The sequence below is a fragment of the Marmota monax genome, unplaced genomic scaffold (genome assembly GCF_021218885.2).
Source record: "Marmota monax isolate L192 unplaced genomic scaffold, Marmota_monax_Labrador192_F-V1.1 WCK01_AAM20220418_F8-fsc00023, whole genome shotgun sequence".
In the NCBI taxonomy this organism is placed as follows: Eukaryota; Metazoa; Chordata; class Mammalia; order Rodentia; family Sciuridae; genus Marmota; species Marmota monax.
In genome coordinates, this window is record NW_026692907.1 from 8,343,068 (window position 1) to 8,357,560 (window position 14,493).

Genomic DNA, 14,493 nt, shown 5'->3' on the forward strand with positions numbered 1-14,493 from the left:
TTATGGAAAGCTGAATAAGGATCCCCCAAGATGTCTATTTTCTAACCTCGAGGACCTGTGACTATTTCCTTCTATGGTAAGAGGAAATTTACAAATGTGCTTAAGGTAAGGATCTTGAGATGGGGAGATTATCCTGGTTTATTTAGTTTGGCTTTTGGGGGGACTCAGAGAGAGATTATATTACATAAGAGGAATAAGAGATGGGGTGATGTAAGCAATAGGTCACAGGGTGTGATAAAGGGTTCATGAGCGTGGAATGCACATGCGCTTCAGAAGCTAGAAAAGGTAAGGGCACTGACTCCTCTAGAGACTCCAGAAGGAACCAGCCTGCTGACCTCTTGATTGTACCCAGTGAGATTGTTTGACACATCTGGCTTTCAAAACTGTAAGAGTTTGATCATAAACCACCAAGAGTATGTTAATTTATTATAACATCATAGGGAAAATTAATACAATGCTATTCATGCTATTCAATAACTCTTTTTCTTTTCATCTACGTGTTTTAAAATACCTGGAACATTTGTTTAGATTATAATAAGGGCTCTGCATTTTTTTATTGACTGAATAATGAAGGAGAAGAGAATAAATTAATAAAGTTTAGTAAAATTAAACTTCAAATTTTCTTTCTGAAAAAAGACCATAGTGAACATAGTACTCACAGTACCAAGCAGAACTTGGTCTACTTAGTACACTTGACCATTCTGCTTTTCTGTGATTACAGCCTTTTCTTTGGGAACCTCTTTTCTCATTCCAATAAATCCTAGAGGTGGCTGTCAGTGAAAGTGTGATTTTCATCCTGCTTCTTCATTTAACTGATCATACTCTAGGGGTTGAGGTCAAACAGAGTTCTTACCCATGATCTACATGCAGACAGTGAAGGAGAAAGAGGGTTTTGATCTTTTGGGGTTACCAGACTGTGAGGATAGGTGTTGGCAAATATTTGTGTCCACATATTCTGTCTATTTTTTTTCCACAGAGAAGAGGAAGAAATCAATCAACAGAGGAAAGCAGAACTGAAAAGGGAGCCAGTCGGCTGATGGAAAAGAAAGCAAAAAGCCTGGATTCTAGAACTCTCAGAAACAAAAGCAAGAAGAGCTTTTCCTTTTGCGTAAGATATTTTGAGAGATGCTTCACCCACCTTTCCCCAAAGGTCCTGAATAATACTCTTAAACCTCAGGTTGTTATAGTTCACATATGGAGTGTAGTTAGTTGCTGGGATGACAGTTTGAATTTCACTTTAAAAATCTGTGATGAAGTTTGGAGGAGTAGTGAATTGACTTTGATTAAACCAGTTATTTTAGTAAAGACTGTTCTTTGACATCATCTTGACTTCATAGGTTTTACAAATGCCAACTTAAAATAATGGAAGGATCTATCAGGAAATTCTTTTATCAATTGATGGTATTTAGATGAAATTTGATATATTTTTCCCATCCCAGGAAACCTCTGTTTTGCCACTTCCTAATCAAATGGCCTTGAACATGTAATTGAGTTCTTTTATCTATAATCTGAAAACTTACAATAATCACCCTGTAAGATTATTAGGATTACAGATGTTCTTGGAGGCCTTAGACAACTAAAAGGCTTATAATAAACTATGTTCTTATTTATGGAAATAGCTAACATTTAATGAATACTTATTATGTTCCAGATACTGTGCTAGAAATGTTATTCAACATCTCATTTAATCTTCAGAATGACTTTTTGAAATGATAATTATAAATATCCCCATTTTAGAGATGAGACACCTGGGGCTAAGAGAAGATAACTTGCTCAAGGGAATATGGATAGGAAGAGATCCACTATAATAAAAATCTAGGTAGGTCTGATTGCAGAAGTAGTCTTTATAGCTCCTCTCCAGAGTTCCTCTGTGGATGTTGATTAGCCATTGTTATTATAATTATTATTAATCCCTGTGTTTTTCTTGGTGTTGTTTCAAGGCTTGAGGTCTCTTACAAAATGCAGAGACTGTGACAGAATTCTTAAGCAGGAGTGGGCTTTTCTTATCTGGGATTTTCATTTCACACTGTGCTTTATGAAATGACATAACCAAGAAACATCTCTTTGGTGGTTTATATTAAACAAGGCAAAACAAAAAGCTATGCAATAAATGTCTCCATAAGATTAAATACTGTGGTTAAAACTGCCTTCCTTGGATTCAACAGCTTTAGATTACGAGTCACCAGAGAAAGATTCCACAGAAACATCTCCATCCAATAGAGTCAGTGCTCTCTCTCCCCTTCCCCCCAAAGGAAGATGAATAGCTGTAATAAGGGAACCAAAGAATGCCCCCTCCTAAAACTTCATGACTTTACACTTACCATCAAACAGCGTAAGGGAGGGGAGAAAAAATGGTCTCCAATGTTTTGGTTTTGCCCGTATAAGTCAAAGTAGAATGAGTTTATAAAGAGGAAGCAATAAAGAACTGCTCTTTTGAACAGTTTAATCATAGATCTATAAAAATGAGGCATTTTGCCGTGAAGTCCCTATCCAACTAGAGAAGAGACCTATACTGATGTTAAACTGAGTTGTGTCGCAAAGAACATGTGGGTAGTGCACTGTCTTTTTGTTGTTATTTTGTTTTGTTTTTCCACTAAAGGACATACAGGGCTCAAGCTAGTGATCTTTATAACTAAGTGGGGAACTTCAGGTAAAATATAGTATAGAATGCAATTATGGTCAAGTTTCTTTTCTCCTTAAAATGCTGTCAAGGCTTTTGAAAAATAAGCCTGTAGAACATACTGATGAGATGGACTGACTTTGGATTTTGCAGTAGACTTTTCTAGTTCTGCCAGATGGGTGGTTTAGATAACAGAATTTCATTGTCTTACAGTTCTAGGGGCTAAAAATCTGAGATCAAAGTGTTTGCAAGTTTGGTTGCTTCAGAGGATGTTGAGGGAAAATCTGTTCTGAGCCTCTTCCCTTACTTCTGATGGTTTTCTGGCAATATTTGTCATTACTTGGCTTAGAGATCTCTGTCTTCATGTTCACATGATGTCCCCCTTTGTACTTATCTGTGTCCAAATCTCCTCTCTTTACATAAGTGATATTGTATTAGAGGCCCACCCTACTCCAATAGGACCTTCAACCTATGAAGACCAAAGACCTCTTCAACATTTTTCCAAACATTTTATATTATTTTTTTTCCATTTTCTAGGAGTTTATCATTTTATTAATTTCTTCTATTTTATTTTATTGGTACGTTAATAGTCTCACATAGTAATGGAATTTGAACATGATTTTGAGGCCACAATAAGTTATGGAGGATACATTGATGAATTCTGATTCATCAACAGTTTAGGGGCCTCTCTCAAGATAATCAACAGGAAATATAAAATATGTTCACAGATAAAAATTAGACAATGGTATCAAGAAGGGGTTACAAGAAATGAATGTGAAAATTTGAAGGCAAGAGAAACTACTTCAGAATAGTGAGATTAAGGAAGATTTTACAGAAGAGTTAGGATATCAATTGAATTTTTAAAAAACAATACTTGACACCAGAAAAGGGAAGAAACAACACCCTAAGCCTAAGGAATGGCATAAGTAGAGACAGGAAAATCAAGAAATGGAGGCATATGGTCAAGGAATTGTTTCTATTTTCATTTGGAAAAAGATGGAAGACAAAATTAGGAAAGAAAGTTTGGGCCAGAGTGTAAATGACCTTGAGTATATGATTATAACACACATATTATTATTGATTAGAACAGAGAGATGTGCATTTTCTTTTATGGTATGAGTGAAATTACCTCCCTCATGGTGTTGGTCAAAAGAGGCCAAGTTATGCTATGCTAACAAACAACACCTAAATATCAGTGGCTTAAGAAAACAAAAGTTTAGTTTTCATTCACACAATATTCTCCTGTGGATTTGGGCAACTCTCTAGGACAATTATCCTCCACAATTGGCTCAACAATCTGGTCTCTGTGGATCCTACAGCACCACCTTCTCAAAGAATTCTTCCATGATGGCTGTGGTAAAAGAAGAAAGTTCTGGAAGGTTTCTCAAGTGCTCTGCCCTAGAAACAACCCACATACTGTTTCTGCCTATTGCTCCTGTCCAGAATGAGTGACTCAGCCCTCCCCAACAATAATGGGGTTTGGGGGTACCGACTAAGGTCTCCATGTGGCTAGAAAGAGAAGTGTATGACGATGATCCCTTGTGATGTACCACACCCACGCTTGCAGAAAATTCACTCTGGTTCCAAACAGGTTTGTATTTACAAACAAAATATAGATATGTAAGATTCCTAACACACTATTAACAGGAATTTTCCCTTCTGTTGCCTTTACCATTTTCAAATGAAGGAAATGTTGTTTATGGTTTATCCACCTGTGGCCCATAAGAAAAGAAAGATTCCGACTACTTTCTGTAATTTACCTGCTATTGTCACTGGAGTAGCATAGACTGGTGTGCACTATGAGTGATGTGGGCTTTGCCCACACATGGCTGACTCCTCATTTGGCTTCACTTGCAAGCTGCAGCAAAACCATGATTGTCAGAACTCGAGGAGAGGGAAATGCGTGTCTGAATAGTGAAGCACATGTATGTAGTGTACACAGCATCCTATGTATGTTGTTATATGACCTCAAAAATATCTTACTTTTACAAGTAAAATAGTGGTGGAATACAGAGGTAATATGGTTCAATTGAAAGTGCCTGAGCTCTAGAGTCAGGAAAAGTTAAGTTAGAATCCTAACACGGTGAACTTATTGTCCGGTGACTTTGAACCTCAGTTTCTTCATTTTAAAAATGACATAAATAAAAGTTCATTAATGGTGATATATTAAATTAATTGAGAGCCTGGTATATGTCAAACATTTTACATATGACTTCCTCCCTTCCTTTCTTCATTACTCCATTTTTTTTGTTATATGTATATATGTATCTAATCTATGCCAATTTTTAACATGTATAAAAAAGTAATGTTGATTCAATTCATAGGTAGTGGGAGGGCCTTTTTCAGTTTGAGTGTAAACTGGGATTTAGACCCATATGATGAACTGACTTGGTGGATTAGGCCTCAGTGGTAAGGCAATGCTTTAGAATGAAGACTTTTTCCAAAAGTGGATAAGGATTGTTGAAGGGGAGGAAAGTGTTTTTCCCCCCTGTGGGTATCTAGGACTGAGCCTTAAATAGGATGAAAATTTTTGTATTTATCTAAACATCTAGGTATCCTGCTCAGGTACATTACATGGCTAGAACAAGATGACGTGAGAAACGCTGAGACCAGGAACACATGCAGTATGTGCTTGTCAACACATGACAGAATGTTACAGTGAGAGTCTTAAGGCATGCAGATATGCTGTAGTCTCTTGAGGGTTTGAGGTTTTGAGCGTTGTGGACCTAAGCATCCTTGGCAGGTAACCAACATTCTTCTGGAGAACACCCTCATCTGAAAGTATATGAAAGACAGTGCTACCCTCAAGTGGCTTCTGTGGTATCCTCGGGGAGGAAAGGAAAAATCCACAAGAGAATAGCACTGCTATATTGGTGAGAATGCATGAAATACCCATTGAGATGTTTTGAAATGTATGAAGGGAAATGTTTTTAATATGAGACCCATCAATTCTAACTCAGGTCCTGTTATGAGGGAGCTCAGAAAATACTTGATTGAAGAATAATTGCCTCAATTGTCAAGTCAAGGCTGTGGATGTCAGTGGAGGCAGCACTTTCCTTCTGGGTGGGACATTCTGAGCTGTTAATAACATCTCAGCACATTTAATAACACCAGTCCTTGGGAACTAGATTCCAGGAATGTGTACCATTCATTATGGCAATACAGACACAACCCCATGTCAAATGTTCACTGTGGGGATGCTGCTCTCTCAGGTTACAATCATTGGGACTCAACATCACTGGGCTGTCTCAGAGCCAGTTGTAGGGGACCCATAGATCCTTCTCAGAATAGGATTTTCCTCCTCTTTGTTTTCTCGGCATATCATGACTGGGGCCCTCTTTTGTTTCCTTTGCTTAGTGCTCTTGGAATCTCCAAGAGAGGAACTCTACCTGCAACCCAGTGTGCTTGTCCAGGGCAATGAGTCTTGCCCACATCCATCAGTCTTCTCCTAAGACTGATTCTAGCACTTCAACATAAATAACATTTTGTTCTCTGGTATCAGCAGATTGGATGCTTATCCACATTGGAGCCCAATAAATAGAGATTTTAGAATAAGTATTCAAATTGGGAACCCAAATGTTATCTTTATTTATAGTCAGTAGATATTAAAGATTGGGACTATGACAAAAATAGGTTTGCAATCTTTCCAGCTGCCCTCAAACTGAGATTTGGTCCTTCCTGTGGGGATGGTTGAGTCTGCAGAGCAGACGCTGAGATGTATAATCAGCCAGGGGCTTGTTGGATTACAGACTGAAGCATCAGCAAAACATAATGTGGAAGAGGGTGTTTCCTTTAATGTAACGCCATTCTCCCCCTGGTCAAAACGTGGTTCAATGTTTGTCAGGTTTCATGATCAGCATTAACTGTACCTCCCCTGGGGGTAAGTGGCTATATGCTGGGTAGAAAAGGGTGGAAATTCTTTCCTTCTGGCCTGAGGAATAAGTACAGGTTACAGAAAACAGAATTATTCCCTTTAATACTTTCTATATTACTTTATTGTATCAATACACTTTGTTTTTCCTCCATTTTATCATAAAAGAGTCTTTGAGAAGAAAGTGTCCTGCCTTGGCCCCCCAGCTAATAATTGATATAGTCTGTATTTGAATCTAAGTTTGCCTCACTCTCAAATCTCTGTTTGTGTGCATGTATATTTACATATACTCATGTAAACACGAATATATGTGTACATATTATATGCAAATATAAATATGTTTGTCTATGCACGCATATGGACAGTTACACAGATGAAGGTTGTAGTTGTCAATCAACTTCAGCAGAGGCCTCTTAGGATTGGGGATTCAGGCAGTTTCATGCCACAGACTCTTCAGGAAGACACCAGTTGCTTGCTTCAAAGTACGTGCTTTATGAATTATTTGACATCTTTGTTTCAAATATGCTATTTGTTTCCTAGGGCTGCCTTAACAATGTTCCACAGACCAAGTGGCTTAAACCTCAGGAATTTATTTCCTCAGAGTTCTGAAGGTTAGAAATCCAAGGTGTTCGCAGGTTTGGTTTCTCCGGAGTCCTCTCTCCTGGGCTTTCAGGTGAACACCTTCTCACTGTGTCTTTATGTGGTCTTTGCTCTGTGTGCTCCTATCCCCGATGTCTCTTTGTGTTCAAATTTCCTCTTCTTCAAAGGACACTGATCATATTGGGTCAAGGTCTACGCTGAGGACATCATACTAATTTAATCACATCTCTTATAAGGCCCGGTCTCTAAATATAGTCACATTTGAGGTACCAGAGGTGAGACCTTCAGCACTTACATTTTTGAAGGACCATTAAGCCTCTGATAAATACAAGGATGTTGAAACAACCACGTAGGAATTGGATGGGGAAGGTCATCACCGCAAAAAGGAATCTTACAGTATATCACCAAATCTCCTTTTAAAACTGATGTCCAGAGAAGCAGACTGAATCATTCAAGGACTCACAGGTAGAATGGCCCACTGACATTGTAGGTCATAATCCACATGAGGGGCTTATAGATCCTAGTGGAAATATTTTGTGTAAGTGTGTGTTGAGTGGTAGGGGAGATATTTGGATGGAAAGGGGAGGATGAATCAGTAAAGAAAGGAAGATGTCTTTCAGGGTCATTTATTTGCATTTTATACTTAAAAATGAAAACACTCTGTTTTTCTTTTAAACCCCAGCAGCAAAACCACGGCAGATTCTAATATGAACCACGCGGTGGCAGTAAAACAAATGTCTGCAAAGAAAGCAGAAATCCCTTCAGAATTATAATAAGTTTTATAGACCAAGACAACTGCAGTTGTAAAACATTATGGTGTATCAATTGGCATATTTGCTGATCAAATCTTTATAAGGTTTGAATAGGCTCATAAATACTGGGCTCTCTAGTTTGGCCTCTTCATGCTTCTGTTTAAGACATTTTGGAGGGAAGGAAATTCAGCAAATGGTTGAAATATCAAAGCAATATGCCACTGCCAATTTGTTTTCCTGTGATTGAGGGAAAATATATATTCCTTGATTAGAAACACTAACCAAACAAGCAGAATCTGCTGCATTCAAGTCTGAGCTCATTTCCCATGCAAGGCACAGCCCAGGCTGGTGTTAACCAACAGCTAAATTGTTTTGCTGCTTGATTTTTACAAGTTTATGAGTTTTACTTCCCTTTCTATTTCACAAGGGTCTCGTTATGCAGGGATTTTTCTCATTTTCTTCCTAAGTGGTTATTGGCTGATGATAAATCAGGTTTTATGATAAATATATGAAATCACAGGGCAGGAAGTGACATCAAAAACATGCCTGTCATCAAAATACAGGTCTCATGCAGTTGGTTGAAGAGAAGACTGAGCTGATTTATGACTGTTGTCATTTGACATTGGGGAAACTGAGGCCTAGGTGTTAGGTGACTTATCCAAAGACACATAACTAGTGAGTTTTACTGGTCAGACAGTAAAACTAGGTTTCCCATAAGGCAAGAAATGGACTATAGAATTGGTTACATTTAGATATTAATTCACAAATATTTGGAATCCAAAGCGTGTGGATCATCTAAGTCCCGTCTCTCTTGTGTTTTTGTAGATGTGCACACTGATCATTTTAGGAGAAGGATGAAATTCCATGGAAAGATCAGCCTTTAGTGTGTGGTGCCTGTATAAATTCTATTAGTAGATGAGGATCTTACCTCTTGCCATCAGACCCACAGATTGTACCCTAGGAAATGGCTTTTGCCCTGTGCAAAACTGGGTAGAGCTGGTACACTGAAGCCCTTCGCTCTGCCTACAACCCTCTGCCTTCTGCTTTCACCTGGCTAAATTCTGTTGAGTCTGGGTTGGGTGGACTTTTTATGTATTTCTCAAATACCATTCCCAGGAAAAACAGCTAATTTTTAAAAATAATTGTCTGAACTTCTATTATATTCTTTTTAAAGAGGGAATATGTATTCAAGGACCCTAAATAGTAAATAATATAAACTGTTTCATACTATTGTATATCATGTATCATCTATATTTATGATCATTTAAAAAGAGTGAAAGCTTTATTAGGAAGTATCATCATAATTATATATATATACATATATATATGTGTGTGTACAATAGCACTTATGTGTCTTTATCATCTATGTATATAATCTATGTATATAAACTTAATTGTTTGTTATGCACTACTAATAATCATTGATTCCCTTGCCATATGCCAGTTCTTCCTACATACTGATGTTTTTTTAATCTTCAAGTATAAGCAGCTCAAATGATGTAATTAGAATTCTGACAGTAAAATAACCAGCTTGCAGTCAAAATGTAGAGAAGCTGGATTCACATCCAGACCTTTCTCAGAAATTCATGATATTTCCACTCTCCAGAGTAAATGGGGTTCAGAGACTGAACGTGTCTTCCTAAAGCAAGACAGTGGTCAAGCCAAATAGCAGAATCCAGGACTTCTGATTTTTACCTGCTTCCTATATCCTATATTTTACTCTGTATAGTGAGAAAATAAGGTAAGAACTAATTTTCATGCAGCTGGAGGAATGCAGCATATTTTGAGAGGTACAGTCTTTTCACTGGTTTTGTTCACATTGAGAAATGCATTAATTTGGCAGTTGCCTGGGATCCATGTGAACAGATGCTAACTTGAGGTGTTAGCTAGTTCACAGATCCCTTGGTCCTCCTGACTTGAGCTCCTGCAAAACTTCAGGATTGGGAAATGCAGATTTTTGTGATCCATTTGTTTGCACATACAATGTATTTTCCAGCTCTCCCACTCCTTAGCGATTCTTTGCCTAAACCATCTTGCTGTGCATTTGTCAAGGAAATTTGCCATTTTCAATTTGGAGACAACAACTCAAGTCAGAGAAAGCTAAGCACCAGAATTCATTGGAAAAAAAAAAAAACATATTAGAAACAGTTTAAAAATGGGAATGGCTGTATTTGCTCTATAACAGGCAGAACATTTTTAAAAAATCAATAATAAGAACAACAACTAATGGCGATAATGTCTTCCCTGACTCATAGGGAAGAGTATTCAAGAGTAAAATGATGTAATTGATGGGAAACACTTTGAAAAATAAAAGCACCATGCAGCACAAGATATTATGGTTATTATACGTTTGTCCTTAAGCACTGCTAAAAGTGAGCCTCTATCTCCCTCAGGAACAGATGTCATTATTGATAAATCATGTATGTAATTCCCAGAGTGTACAGGATGTCCACAGGCTCCAGGCCCTGGTATTTGTTATAATCTCTCCACTAGGGAGTTCATGGATGAGGCCAAGGGCAAGTCCCAACCTCTCTGGGCTTCCTTCTTACATCTTTGAGATGTGGATAAATCTAATTAATAATGACCACCATCTACAAAGCAATTCTAAGTCTAATTATAAATCATCTTGGCTTATTATTTCATTTCATGTTTACAAAAGTCCTGTGAAATAGTTTATATATGAGGAAAATAAAGCCAGAATGTAGTGAGATGTCTATAGAAATACACCAATTTTAGATTTAGGTAGACAAAGTCTAGTGAATTGTATAGTCTCCAGAATGCTTTTCTCTGTCCCATTTTTTACTTTAGAGAATTGTCTGTCCCCCAGAAAACCTGTCCCAGTGTTTTGATAGGGCTTCCAAACCTGTATATCCTTCTCGTGACCACAAATGAAGTAAAATTAGAGCAGGTAGACTTACTTCACCATTTTTAGAAATTCTCTCATTTTATTCCATTACTCCAGGATGAAAGGGGGGTCAATCAGAATCCATGGAATTTATACATAAAAATGGACAGTGCAATCCACATCCTCTCCAGTGTTTGCATTCTTGATGACTGCCATTCTGAAGGTTTTGATCTGCATTTCCCTAATAGCTAATGATGTTGAACATTTTTTCATGTATGTGTGTGTATATATATATATACACACACATATATATATATATATATATATATGGGAGGCAGGGCACTCCACCACTGAGCCACATCCTCAGCCCTATTTTGTATTTTATTTAGAGACAGGGTCTCACTGAGTTGCTTAGTGCCTCTCTTGTGCTGAGGCTGGCTTTGAACTTGCGATCCTCCTGCCTTAGCCTCCCGAGCTGCTGGGATTACATGTGTGTGCCACTGCACCCTGACATTTTTTTTCATATTTTTTTTTTTTTGCCATTTGTATTTTTTTTCTTGAGAAGTGTCTGATTAATTCATCTGCTTATTTTTGGGTTATTTGTTTGATGTTAAAGTTTTTCAATTATTATTCTAGATTATGAATCCTCTGTCAGAGAGTAGCTAGTCAAGATTTTCTTTCATTCTGTAGGTTCTGTCTTCACATTCTTAAATGTTTCCTTTTCTGTGCAGAAACTTTTAAATTTGATGTTGTACCCTTTATTAATTCTTGGTATCATTTCCTGAGCTCTAGGGGTCTTATTGAAAAACTTGTTGTCTGTGCCTACATGCTGGAGTGTTGACCCTCCATTTTTCTTTAGGAGTTGCAGTTTCTGGTCTCATTCCTGGGTCTTTTTATCCATTTTGAGTTTTTGTGTAAGGTGAGAGAGAAAGATCGAGTCTCATTTTTCTATATATGGATAACAATTTTTTCTCATTATTTTTTGTTTAAAAGGCTGTCTTTTCTCCAATGAATATTTTTGGCACGTTTGTCAAAGATCAGATGACTATAGAGGTATGGGTTTGTCTCTGTGTCTTCTATTCTATACTGTTAGTCTATGTGTGTTTTTATACTAGTACCCAGCAGTTGTGTTGCTATAGCTCTGTAGTATTTGAACTCAGGTTTTGTGATAACTTTAGCATTGCTTTTTTGGCTTAGAAATATTTTGGCTATCTGGGATATTTTATTCTTCAAAATGAATTGTAGAACCTTTTTTTTCCTACTTCTGTGAAGAATATCATTGGTATTTTGATAGGGATTTCATTGAGTCTATGTATTGCTTTTGGTAATATGACCATTTTAACAATATTAATTCTGCCATGAACATGGGAAGTCAGTGAGGAGAGTCCTTAAAAGACTAGGAATAGAACCACCATATATGATCCAGCTATACCACTCCCTCAGAATTTATCCTAAAGAATTAGTTATCATACTGTAGTGACACATGCATAGCTATGTTTACAACAGCACAATTCACAACAGCTAAACTATGACCTCAGTCTAGGTATCCATCAATAAATGAATAAAAAAAGAAAATGTGGCATATGTACACCATAGAGTTTTTTCAGCCATAAAAAACAATGAAATTATGTCATTTGCAGAAAGATGGATGGAACTTGAGACCATTATGTTCAGTGAAATAAGCCAAACTCAGAATGTCAAGGGTTGTACATTTTCTCTCACAGGTAGAAACTAGAGAGAAGAAGGAAAAGAAAAGTGTGCGTGAAGAGGTAAATCCCATGAAAATTGAAGGGAGATCAGTAGAATAAAGGAAAGGGGACCAGGAGGAGGTAAGAGAGGAGGGAAAGGGAAATACCAGGAATTGTTACTGACCAAATTATATTGTGTGCATGTGTGAATGTGTAGCAATCAGTCCTGTCACTATGTACAACTAGAATGTACAAACAAAAGTTGTGGAAGAAAAATTTAAAAAACGAAACAAAACAAAAAAAATGGACAGACTTGCTTTGTCCTGAAGGGCTGCTAGGCAGAATGGGGTAAACCTCTAGAAAACTGCTCTCAGTAGAAAGCATACAGACAATAAAACACCAAAAGCAAGAGATGGAGAACATTCAGAAAGCATTGCGAGGCCTCAGAAACTTAAAAAGCTGGAACTGCATCACTCTTCCCAGTGATGGAAGTCAGTAAATATCATTAAAAAAAATAAAAGAATTTGAGTTAGAATTTTGGTGAGAAACAGTTTCTGAATAATATGACATGTAGCAAAGTATGTTTCTATATGCTATGCCCAGGTTTCAAAACAATTTGGGCCAGTATTCTTACAATTGGATCTTTTTTTTTTTTTCTATTTATATATATTTAACTTGAAGATTTTTGTTCAAATTTATAAATAAAAGCAACATATTTGAGAAGCAGTCTGCAATAAATTGTAGCATTAGTTATAATATCAAAGCTGGTTTTAGATTTTGCAGATTAATATTTTAACATTTGAATTGCTTAAATTCACATAAATTGTGTTTTTTTTTATTGGTTGTTCAAAACATTATAAAGCTCTTGACATATCATATTTCATACATTAGATTCCAGTTGGTTATGAACTCCCAATTTTACCCCAAATACAGATTGCAGAATCACATCGGTTACACATCCACATTTTTACATAATGCCCTATTAGTAACTGTTGTATTCTGCTACCTTTCCTATCCTCTACCATCCCCCCTCCCTCCCCTCCCATCTTCTCTCTCTACCCCATCCACTGTAATTCATATCTCTCCTTGTTTATTTTCCCATTCCCCTCACAACCTCTTATATGTAATTTTGTATAACAATGAGGGTCTCCCTCCATTACCATGCAATTTCCCTTTTCTCTCCCTTTCATCCCACCTCATCTATCTGTTTAATGTTAATCTTTTCTTCCTGCTCTTCCTCCCTGCTCTGTTCTTAGTTGCTCTCATTATATCAAAGAAGACAATTGGATCTTTTAAAAACTTTTTTAAAAATTTGTTTTAATTAGTTATATATGAGAGTAGAATGCATTTTTGCAATTTGATATATCATACATAAATGGGGTATAACTTCTTATTTTTCTGATTGTATATGTTGTAGAATCACATCAGTCATGCAGTCATATATATATATACATAAGGAAATAATGTCTATTTTAATCCACTATCTTTCCTGTCCCCTCCCCTCCCTTCACTCTCCTCTACCTAGTCTAAGGTAACTCCCTAGTGCCCCCACCACCATTGTGAATTAGCATCCGCATATCAGAAAAAATAGTAGGCCTTTGTTTTTGGGGGATTGTGTGGTATATATATATTCAATGGAATATTACTCAGCTCTAAAGAAGAATGCAATCATGGCATTTGCTAGTAAATGGATGAAGTTGGAGAATATCATGCTAAGCTAAATAAGACAATTGGATATTTTTAATAGAAGTAAAGAACTAGAAAATCTAGTGATACATTTGACCTTTACACTTATGTTTGTGACTCCAAAGACCTTGTTTTATACAGAATACTCTGTAAGATACAGAAGATGGAATCAGACTTAAAAGTTCATACTAGTTGGGTTTTACTGTTTAATAAAAAGGTAGATAATCAATCATATTGGGAAATTCTCTTATTTATTCTGCATCATCCAAAGAAGGTGTTTTTGCCAAATATTTTTCTAGTTATCAAGACACATATATATAAGGGATCCAAACATACTATATTCATTTTAAGTCTAAAATGTATTTTTGATCAGGCACATGCCTGTAATCCCAGCTACTAAGGAGGCTGAGGGGGAAGGATCACCAGTTTGA